The sequence below is a fragment of the Octopus bimaculoides genome, chromosome 4, assembly GCF_001194135.2.
Source record: "Octopus bimaculoides isolate UCB-OBI-ISO-001 chromosome 4, ASM119413v2, whole genome shotgun sequence".
Taxonomy (NCBI): Eukaryota; Metazoa; Mollusca; class Cephalopoda; order Octopoda; family Octopodidae; genus Octopus; species Octopus bimaculoides.
Window position 1 is genome coordinate 106,919,394 of NC_068984.1, and position 9,377 is coordinate 106,928,770.

Genomic DNA, 9,377 nt, shown 5'->3' on the forward strand with positions numbered 1-9,377 from the left:
TTATTATTATTATTATTATTATTATTATTATTATTGTCTTTGCACAGCTTATAACGTTAGAGATATACTACGGTGTCAGCTGTTCACTACCAGTGAACTAAAGTAACACTCCTTATTTTTCGAGCACCACCCGGAGTATTCGAGCAGTTCCAAGCAGTGCTGTTTTCTGCAAATGTTCCATCCTTATTGCAGCCTCTATTTGTTCCATGTACTTCTCAAGACTTTTATTCATTGTTCCCAGGGCTCCTACAGTTATTGGTACTACTACCACCTTTTTCAGCGACCACAACTGCTTTCCACAGCTGATCAATTAAGATCAGAAGCTACGAGAGCCACTGCCTGGTACTGCATCCGGGCATTATTATTATTATTATTATTATTATTATTATTATTATTATTATTATTATTATTATTATTATTATTATTACTGTTGTTGTTGTTGCTCTGAAAAATAGCCTCTCTTAAGCACATAATGAACAACCAACAGAAATAAAATATTGGCAATGCTCATTTGCAATGCAGTTTCAATCCCTATCTGAAACCATTTCACTTTCGCTGTTTATGGCTAACTCAAGCTTATAGAAATATGTCACACGTCTACGGTCAAGACGCATCATTCCAGCAATGCTGCCGCGATATTCCATTTTAGAAGCCATTACGTTAATGATGTCTGTACAAAACGGATAAAGTTTGCAATTTACATATTCCGTGTGAATGAATATGGCGTCAAATAAAAACAATTTTAATTATTTGGTTTATACATTTTCTTTAAGATGACTTTTCTATTTCAAGTTATATCTTGTATGCATATTTTCTTCTGTTGCTTGTTATGTACTCATTTTGTTTTATTAGTTCTCCTGCAGTTTAAGAGCATATTTCATTTCTGAGCAAACGTTCTGAACTGTAGTCAATTGCTTACCCAATCTGTGAGTTGCTGGTAGATGATGATTAGAAAACTAAAATTACATTCATTTCATCTCATCTTTATTTCTAAATCTATTGCACATGGTGTATTACAGTGTATTACAGTTAGTATGAAATGATATAGAAAATCTGTATATGCACATCGTATACATCGTACTGAAATTTAATCATTTGCTATAATGCTTTGAAATGAAAGTTGTAATTAGCTTCAGATTACTTAGATGTATTTCTGAACGTTAAACAATTAATCGATAGCCACACGTAATTGCAACAAGATTTTTCTGTTTAGTTTGCTGTTTGGTTTCTTTTAGATACATTAATTACAAGGTAACAATTCATTATTTCGGAGCAATGATTTATTAAAATCACCAGAGGCAAACCTATATTATTATTTCGATGCTGTAAGTAACCAACATATTGTTCATAATTTATTTTGAAACTGTCGTGGCATTGCCGGCGAAAAGTCAGTCCAAAATATTTTACAGACTTCATGACAGGTATGAATTCGATTTCTAAAACAGGCATCTACATTATTTTGATTAAAATCCGGTGACAGTATAATAAGTAATTTATAATCACAGTTAAATTTACATTAGTAGCTGTTATAAACAGCAGCGACTGAGAAGAAAGAGAGAATATAATGATGAAGTTCATGTCTTCTTTAAAAAATGCCTTGTATATCAAAAGGGAAGGCACGTAAAGAAAGGTGCCAAAACCTTTATATTATGTATCTGAAGAGAAAACTGATATTAGGTTTCTGCTACAAACGAAGACATATTCTACGGCAACAAAATTTGTGAAATATGATTGAGAAGAGAAGGCAGAGATGGGAGAGAAGGGTATGAGATGGGTCCTCCATGCGTCAATTTAACACCTTTTGCCGAACGTGCTTTATGTGTGTGGTAATTGCGTACACTGGAGCTTAAAACCTATTTGTTCATTGCAGAAGGCGTGACTGAAAAAGATGCAATTTTATGTTGTTAGTGGAAATCAACAGCACTTGAGCTTAGTTGGATGCAATAAAATCACGTGAACAAAGAAACACGATAAAATAGATAACAGCAATCGTAATCCCAGCAACAATGTACGTTACAAAATCAATGGCACTACATTGAAACCAATGTGCAAATAAACAAGGTGAATCCACAACAAACTTGTGAATTTCGGTAGAAACATAACCAAGGGCGGAGTTTTGTCATGCTTTTATTCTTCTGTTAATAAATGTTGCTGCATATTTCTTTTCACTGAGTAAAATATCTTCATATTTTAGAAGAATAGAATAGGGAAATATAATGTATAAAACATCAAAGGATAAATCCATGATAATTAAGAGCTCGATGAATAAGAGGTCGTTAAACTCTGTTAGATTATTACACTGCAGTAAAGCCAAGTGGAACCGATATGCATGCATATATATAATCAGCTAAAAGGTTCTTTTAGATCAACATATTTAGTATAAAAGCAGAAAAGCGTCAATTTCACCTATAGTTCATAATTGAATTGCATTCAACAGTTGTTTCATTAATTATAGAATTGAGATACATAATTAATCAAAGTTAAATTAATTCAAGTCAAATTAATAAAAAAACAGTGTTTACTCAAATCATTGAGAATGTTACACTCTTCATTTCATTCCTAAAAACATTAATAGATCGACTAATGTGAGATAGTTTAAACTGGGATATAGAAATGATGTCGCTCTGCAGTACGCTACTCACCCTTGCTTCTGAATATTTATTTTCGTTGTGCTTACAACCTATTATTTTATAGAAGATGAGGGGTGGAGCCAGTAAGAGTGACATTAACGTGTACTCATAGACGATTATAAATATATGTTTCACTGATAGAAAAGTTATTTGCTGCTATGAGGTACTTGACAGAGATAAAATCAATTTACCGCATCCTAGGTAAAATGGCTTGGAATATTATGAAGCCGTTATGTTTCTAAGCGCATAAGCAGTGTAAAGGCAATGAATTAGCCTTACCTACGTTTCGAAACTGTTCTATCTCCTCATATTTACGATATTGCATATTGGTCAAAGATTTGCTTATCTTATTGGTTCTTTCTTTTTGAATGAGTGGTATCTTTCAGTCGATTTATGAATGTTACTGGTAGTTATTTTATCAATCCCTGGTTGCATTTGAAACCATAATGTAGATAGCGAAGACAGAAAATGTCGGAAGGGAGATGTTATAAACGGCTTCTGCTTACTGAATTATTTCAGAGAGACATATAACATTTATTATTTACTGCATCTGCTACTTAGAAATTGTCCTGTGCCTTTTATATAGTGAACACTTGAAGATTATTTATTCATTAAAATAGAAACTAGATTTGATGTTAAAACTTTTATCTTTTTACCGTGTTGCGATTGTAGATAATCTATAATATAAAAGAGGAAATAACGTGATATTTATAAAAAGATCAAAACCGATTGGTGTAAAAGTAAACTCATGATCAATGGTTAGTAGCTTTGGCCCTATCAACTGAACTGAAACGACCTGATTTATGTAGTTTGGATGCTAATTAAAACCACTTTTTCTATTAATGCAGCAGAAAGCTGTAGTAATTATTGCAGTTACTCATCGCAATTCATGCCGACATTTTCCCCTTTTCTAACGTTCTATCAATCATTCAATGCCACTAAAATTGGAAAACGTGTCCACTAAGAAAGGGCGAAAAGAAAAAGAGGGAAATAAATGTAAATATATATGAAAGAAAAAGAGCGAATGTCAAACTAAGCAGACAAACGTATATATATAAGCTGTCGATTAATGACGGCTACAAAAACTCGTCCTTCCGAAAGAGTGTACATTGAAACGGAAATAACAGTATATATTATGGTTTATTAATGTCACGAATGTAACATTTATGTATGTGAGCCTTTTTCAACGATCTCTTGATGAATAACTGTTTCTTTGGATTGGATATTTGCTATTACAGGAACTGATTCATATGTAATTGTAAAACGAAAAAGGAAAGTGAAAGGAAGAAACTTAACTCCCTGATACTGAGTTTCTATCCCATTTGAAAAGCAATATTTGGTTCCGTGGTGAAAGCCATAAGTGGCGGTATTTGAAAAATTGTGAGAGCCAAAACACAGGAGGCTAAACACGCTGCTAATATATTGAGACTCCTATCTATGTTAGTTATGGACGACTAATAGTACTAATTATCCTTAATGAGAAAGCCTCTTTCCTTCTCAAAAAACATCCCCTCCGCAACAAAAATAAAATCACGTTACGCGCAAGGGATGAGACTTTATCCATCGTAAAATGCTTAACGTATGCAATAAAGTGATGATTTAAAAATTCCCCGGTGTAATCTGAACATAAAAAAAGTAATAAGAAGCAACTAAGGATTGCAAGGTATTTAGTCCGGTTCCTTGATTACTTTTCACATAGTCTTGATTGTGAGAAAAGGTGTTATCAATTCAATCGACGAAAGAACATCACTTGTCTGTATTTCGCAATGTGTGTGCGAGTAACTATATGTCTATTTATCTATCTACCCGTCTGTCTGAGTATCCATTACACATCTATACGATGTGTAGATCGTTATATCATTATAGATGTGTATATCATTATATCGGCCAGACTGACGGGTGTTCCATTACACCACCAGCTACAACGCGTTTCTTTCCAGCGTTGAAGGTTTCGAATGACGCTACCCTGCTGGCTCGGCTGACAATCCAACATTTCCCTTGGACGGAATGTCAGTGTCACGCAGGGTCACCAATTTACAGCTCCGAGATCTGGGGTAGAATGAAATGAATTCTTCCTCTCAAGAGCACAAAGCATACATTATATGTATGTTTACATTTATATACATATGTATGTATGTATGTATGTATGTATGTATGTAAGTAGACACGTGCATACACACATAAGACAAGCTCACGGTTATCCCACTTGCCACTCACGCCTAAAGCGATTTCAATCACTTCCGGCTATTTCAGTATATCATGGCAGTTATACATACATACGTTTCCATTTCTTCATTTTCATTTTTTTTTTTACTCGAAGTCTATCCTTTCCTTCGAATACATGAAACGTAACACATATTTCCTTCTTTACCCGCCATTTCCTGAGCGTCGACCAAATACACTGAGTTCATTTTTCCTGCCCAAATGAGTTGCAGATTCACCCATAGCTGGTATCCTGACAGGGGCTACAACTCTAGGTCAGTGTAGATTGGGGACCACTAGTGGCTAAGAGGTAGATCCACATTCCACAAAACCCTGGAACTACTGAACCAGGGAGAGTGTAAAGACGGAAGAAATGTTGCTAAGCATTTCGTCCGGTATTCTCATGATTATGACACCTCGCCAAAATACTAATCCTTTCTACTGAAGGCACAAGGCCTGAATTTTGTAGGGAGGAGGACAGACGATCAAACTGATTACAGTACTTAACTGGTACTTAATTTATCGACCTCGAAAGGACGAAAGGCAAAGTCGACCTCGGCGGAATTTGAACCCAGAACGTTGCGGCGGACCGCAAGTATTTTGCCCGGCATGCGAACGATTCTCTAAGCTCACCGCGTCAGTAACAATAATAATATTTCTCTCTACTATATGCACAAGGCCTGACATTTAAGGGAGGTGACAAATCGATGACATCAACCCCAATACTTAACTATAATTTATTTCATCTATCCTGAAAGGATAAAAGGCAAAGTCGACCTGAGCGGAATTTGAACTGAGAATATAAAGATGGACAAAATGCTGTTAATGATTCTACCACCTCCACTGCCCGCGATAATAATAATAATATCAAATGATAACAACAACAGTCTCAACTGCAACAATGTTTTCACTATACATTAATTTTCAGCGATAGAAAAGAGATGTGACTGACAGAGCTGAGTGGGTGTGTATACTTGTGTATGTATATGGTTGTGCGTGTGTTTGTGGACATTTATATAGTTTATTACACAAAAATAGATTATTACTGAATTATACAAAATTATTAAAGGTGGCTTTTATTACTTTCAATTTTCATTTGCTTACATTTTCCATTGACGTTTATTTACATTCCCATATGTCGGTATAATTTGATGGCAATTTAGTGTAAATGTTTTGTGCAGTTATTGCTCACGTCTATGTATATGGTATGTAATTATGTGTGAATTTATCATACAGCTAATGTTTGAAATATAATATTTATACAATATACCAGTGGTGTGCAGGGACATAAATAAGTCTGTTTTATAATTGTAGGTTATTTTATATACACACTTACCGATGCACAAAATCTCGTATATAACCTTTGTAATGACTATTACAAAGAAAGTTTTGTACATTTTCCATCACACGTCATCTGAAATGGAAATATAATTTCGATGAAATATATACTATCATACATACATGCATACATACAAATGTAATTACACGCACGCGCGCGCACACACATACATATATGAAAAACTTACTGGCAACAAAAGTCAGGATGCGTGGCGTTCAGTTACTCAATAAATGAAAAATACACTAAATAAACAATGATAGCTAATAAATGTACGTAGGACAAACAGTGAAGGCCCTAATTTTTCATTAGTTATCAACCGAATCATAATACTCGGTTTTATGCCTTTAATGATAACACTGAGAACTTCACACATGGGTAGCACCCGCAAAATTCGCGGAGAAATAGTGCTTCGAGCGAACAAAACGTATCAGAGTGGACGTACGAAAGTAAACAGAATTTAATTAAAGCCGATTGACAAAGATGGAGTAAACAGCTCTACGAGAAAAATACATGGACGAGAAAAATACAGCCTTTCGACCAAAAGGACAAAGGTGATGGTTAACGCCTGAATGGATCCTGAATGGATATAGAAAGACGAATAGCAAGAGAGGAGATAGATATCGGCCGGCTAGCTAAGCGTCTCGTGCGAAAAAGGCAGGGAAATGGGAAAATTGATAACGGGTCACATGAGAACGGTAGAGAGAGGGGAAGGAGGATAAGTGAGTGGAAGAGAGAGAGAGAGAGAGAGAGAGAGAGAGAGAGAGAGAGAGAGAGAGAGAGAGAGAGAGAGAAGCAGAGAGAACAGGGAAGGAGGAAGGCAGAAAGTTTACAACTACAAGTGAGAGGGCGAGAGAAAAAAGAGGAGAAAGTGGGGATGCTAGAAATAGAAGTAGAGGACGAAAGAGAAAACAGAAGGTAGAGGATAGAGTCGCAATTATATATTAATATATAAAAGAACTTACTGTCACCAAAAGTCAGGATGCGTGACGTTTAATTACTGAATAAATGAAAAATGCATTAAATAAACAACGATAGCTAAAAAGCGTACACGTAGGTTAGACATAGAAGGCTCTAATTCTCCATCAGTTATCAACCGAATGGTAATACTCAGTTTCATGCCTTTAAGGATAATACTGAGAATTTTCCCATTTCTCTGTCTTTTTCGCACTGGACACTTAGCTATCCGTTCGATATCTTGTTATTCGTCTTTCTATATCCGTTCAAAATTTCTCCCAGGCGTTACACATTATATTCGTCATTTTTTTTGGCGGAAAGGCCGTATCTTTCTCGTCCACGTATTTTTTTTGTCCGTGTATTTTTTTTTGTTCACCTATTTATTCCATCTTTGTCAACCGTCTTAAATAACATTTGTTTACTTTCTTTCGTGAGCTCTGTATCGGTTTGTTCACTCGAAGCCCTAATTCTCCGCAAATTTTGTGGGTGCCGCCGGTATGCGAAGTTCTCAGTATTATCATTAAAGGCATGAAACTAAGTATTACCATTGATAGCTAATGAAGAATTAGGGCCTTCTGTGTCTGTCTTACGTCTACATTTTTTATCTATCGTTGTTTACTTACTGTATTTTTCATTTATTACATATATATATATAGACAGATAACTGAAAGAAAATGAAATTCAAAATCTCAACAATTGTTTCGACAAATTTTTACACCTGCAGTGTATTGGTGAGATGTTGTGTAATGATTATCATACATCTAAGGTGTGAAAGTGAGACTTCTCAGGTAATTCTCTAAATAAGACTTCCGATTGATCCTCCCTTTATTTCCCTCAGTGTGAGAATCCATACCCGGTTGTTTAAATAAATCCCTAGTTAGATTTTCACACAGAGGGAAATGAAGGTAGGATCTAATGAAGGACGTATTTAATAAATCACCTGAGGAGGCGCATTTTACAAATTGGACATATGGTTTGCTTTGCAAATCTCTGTAAAGCCTTCCCTCCATCCCTCCTTCGATCAACAATCCATCTGTATGCATGGCTACCCATCTGTTCTGTCTCACCGTGTCTCTCCCTCTGTTGGGCAAAATGATTAACGGCATTCCGTCTGCCGTTACGTTCTGAGTTCAAATTCAACCGAGATCGACTTTACCTTTTATCATTTTGGGACGGATAAAATAAGTACTAGCTGAGCACTTAACCTCTTCCCCGAAATTACTGAACCTGTGTCAAAGTTTGAAACCAATATTTAGTAATGGTTAGCCTGGCAAAATGGTTAGTGGCAATTCGTCCGTCTTTACGTTCTGTGTTCAAATTCCGCAGAAGTCGACATTGCCTTTTATCATTTCGGGGTCGATAAACTATGTACCAGTTGGTAATATTAGCGTTTGTGTAATACAACTCACTCCTCTCCTCCGATGTTGCTGGCCTTGTGTCCAAATTTGAAAGCAATATTTGGTAGTTCACCTTGTCTTTTTTTTATTTGCAGTATCATAACATTATATATACAGCATATGAGGAAAATAATTGTACATGAGATGTGAAAAGAAACATCGTAAATTACAAACGTCATTTAAAAAGTTAAAACAATTTCAGACTTATCTACGTGTTTCACACATTATATGTAAATACACACACACACACACACTTTAGCTAGATACATATATACATAGACAGATACAAACGGGGGAGAGATACGGTGAGAGAGAACAGATGGTTAGCCATGCGTACGGATGGATTGTTGATCGAGGGAGGGATGGAAGGAAGGTTGAACAGAGATTAGCAAAGCAAACCGAGTCTCACTTGAAATTATTTTTTGATGTTGAAAGTCAAAGAGTGACAGTCACATACATAATATTATTTATAAGTATATTTTGCCACCCAAACAATATTACTGTCTAAAATAAGTAAATGAGTTTCCGTCGGTTTCGATTGTGACTACTTTATTTGCTTGATCAACTAAACGGCCTACATATGAAGTTATAATCAGTGATGTTTTCCCTAAATCTTTATACACTTAAAGCAGTGGTTCTCAACCGGGGTCCATATGGCCCCTGAAGGCTCATATAAGATTTTTGGGGATCCACGTAACAAAATAGTAAATTGGAGATCCGTAATAGTATTTAAGGGTCCCTGAAAAAATTTTGCTTTGGATGTATGTATTCGTATATATTGCAAGAAACAGCAAGCTTTCTTTCTCTAACGTGGAGGCGCAATGGCCCAGTGGTTAGGGCAGCGGACTCGCGGTC

General features: G+C 35.7%; 1 long non-coding RNA gene across 1 annotated transcript in view; it reads right to left on the reverse strand.

Annotated features, from left to right (window-relative positions):
• Positions 1–6,168: 6,168 nt before the first annotated feature.
• LOC128247688 (uncharacterized) overlaps positions 6,169–9,377 on the reverse strand; it is a 144,607-nt gene continuing 141,398 nt past the window's right edge. The window contains exon 3 of the long non-coding RNA XR_008264051.1: positions 6,169–6,246. This is a non-coding gene — a long non-coding RNA (uncharacterized LOC128247688). The remainder of the gene's footprint in view (positions 6,247–9,377) is intronic.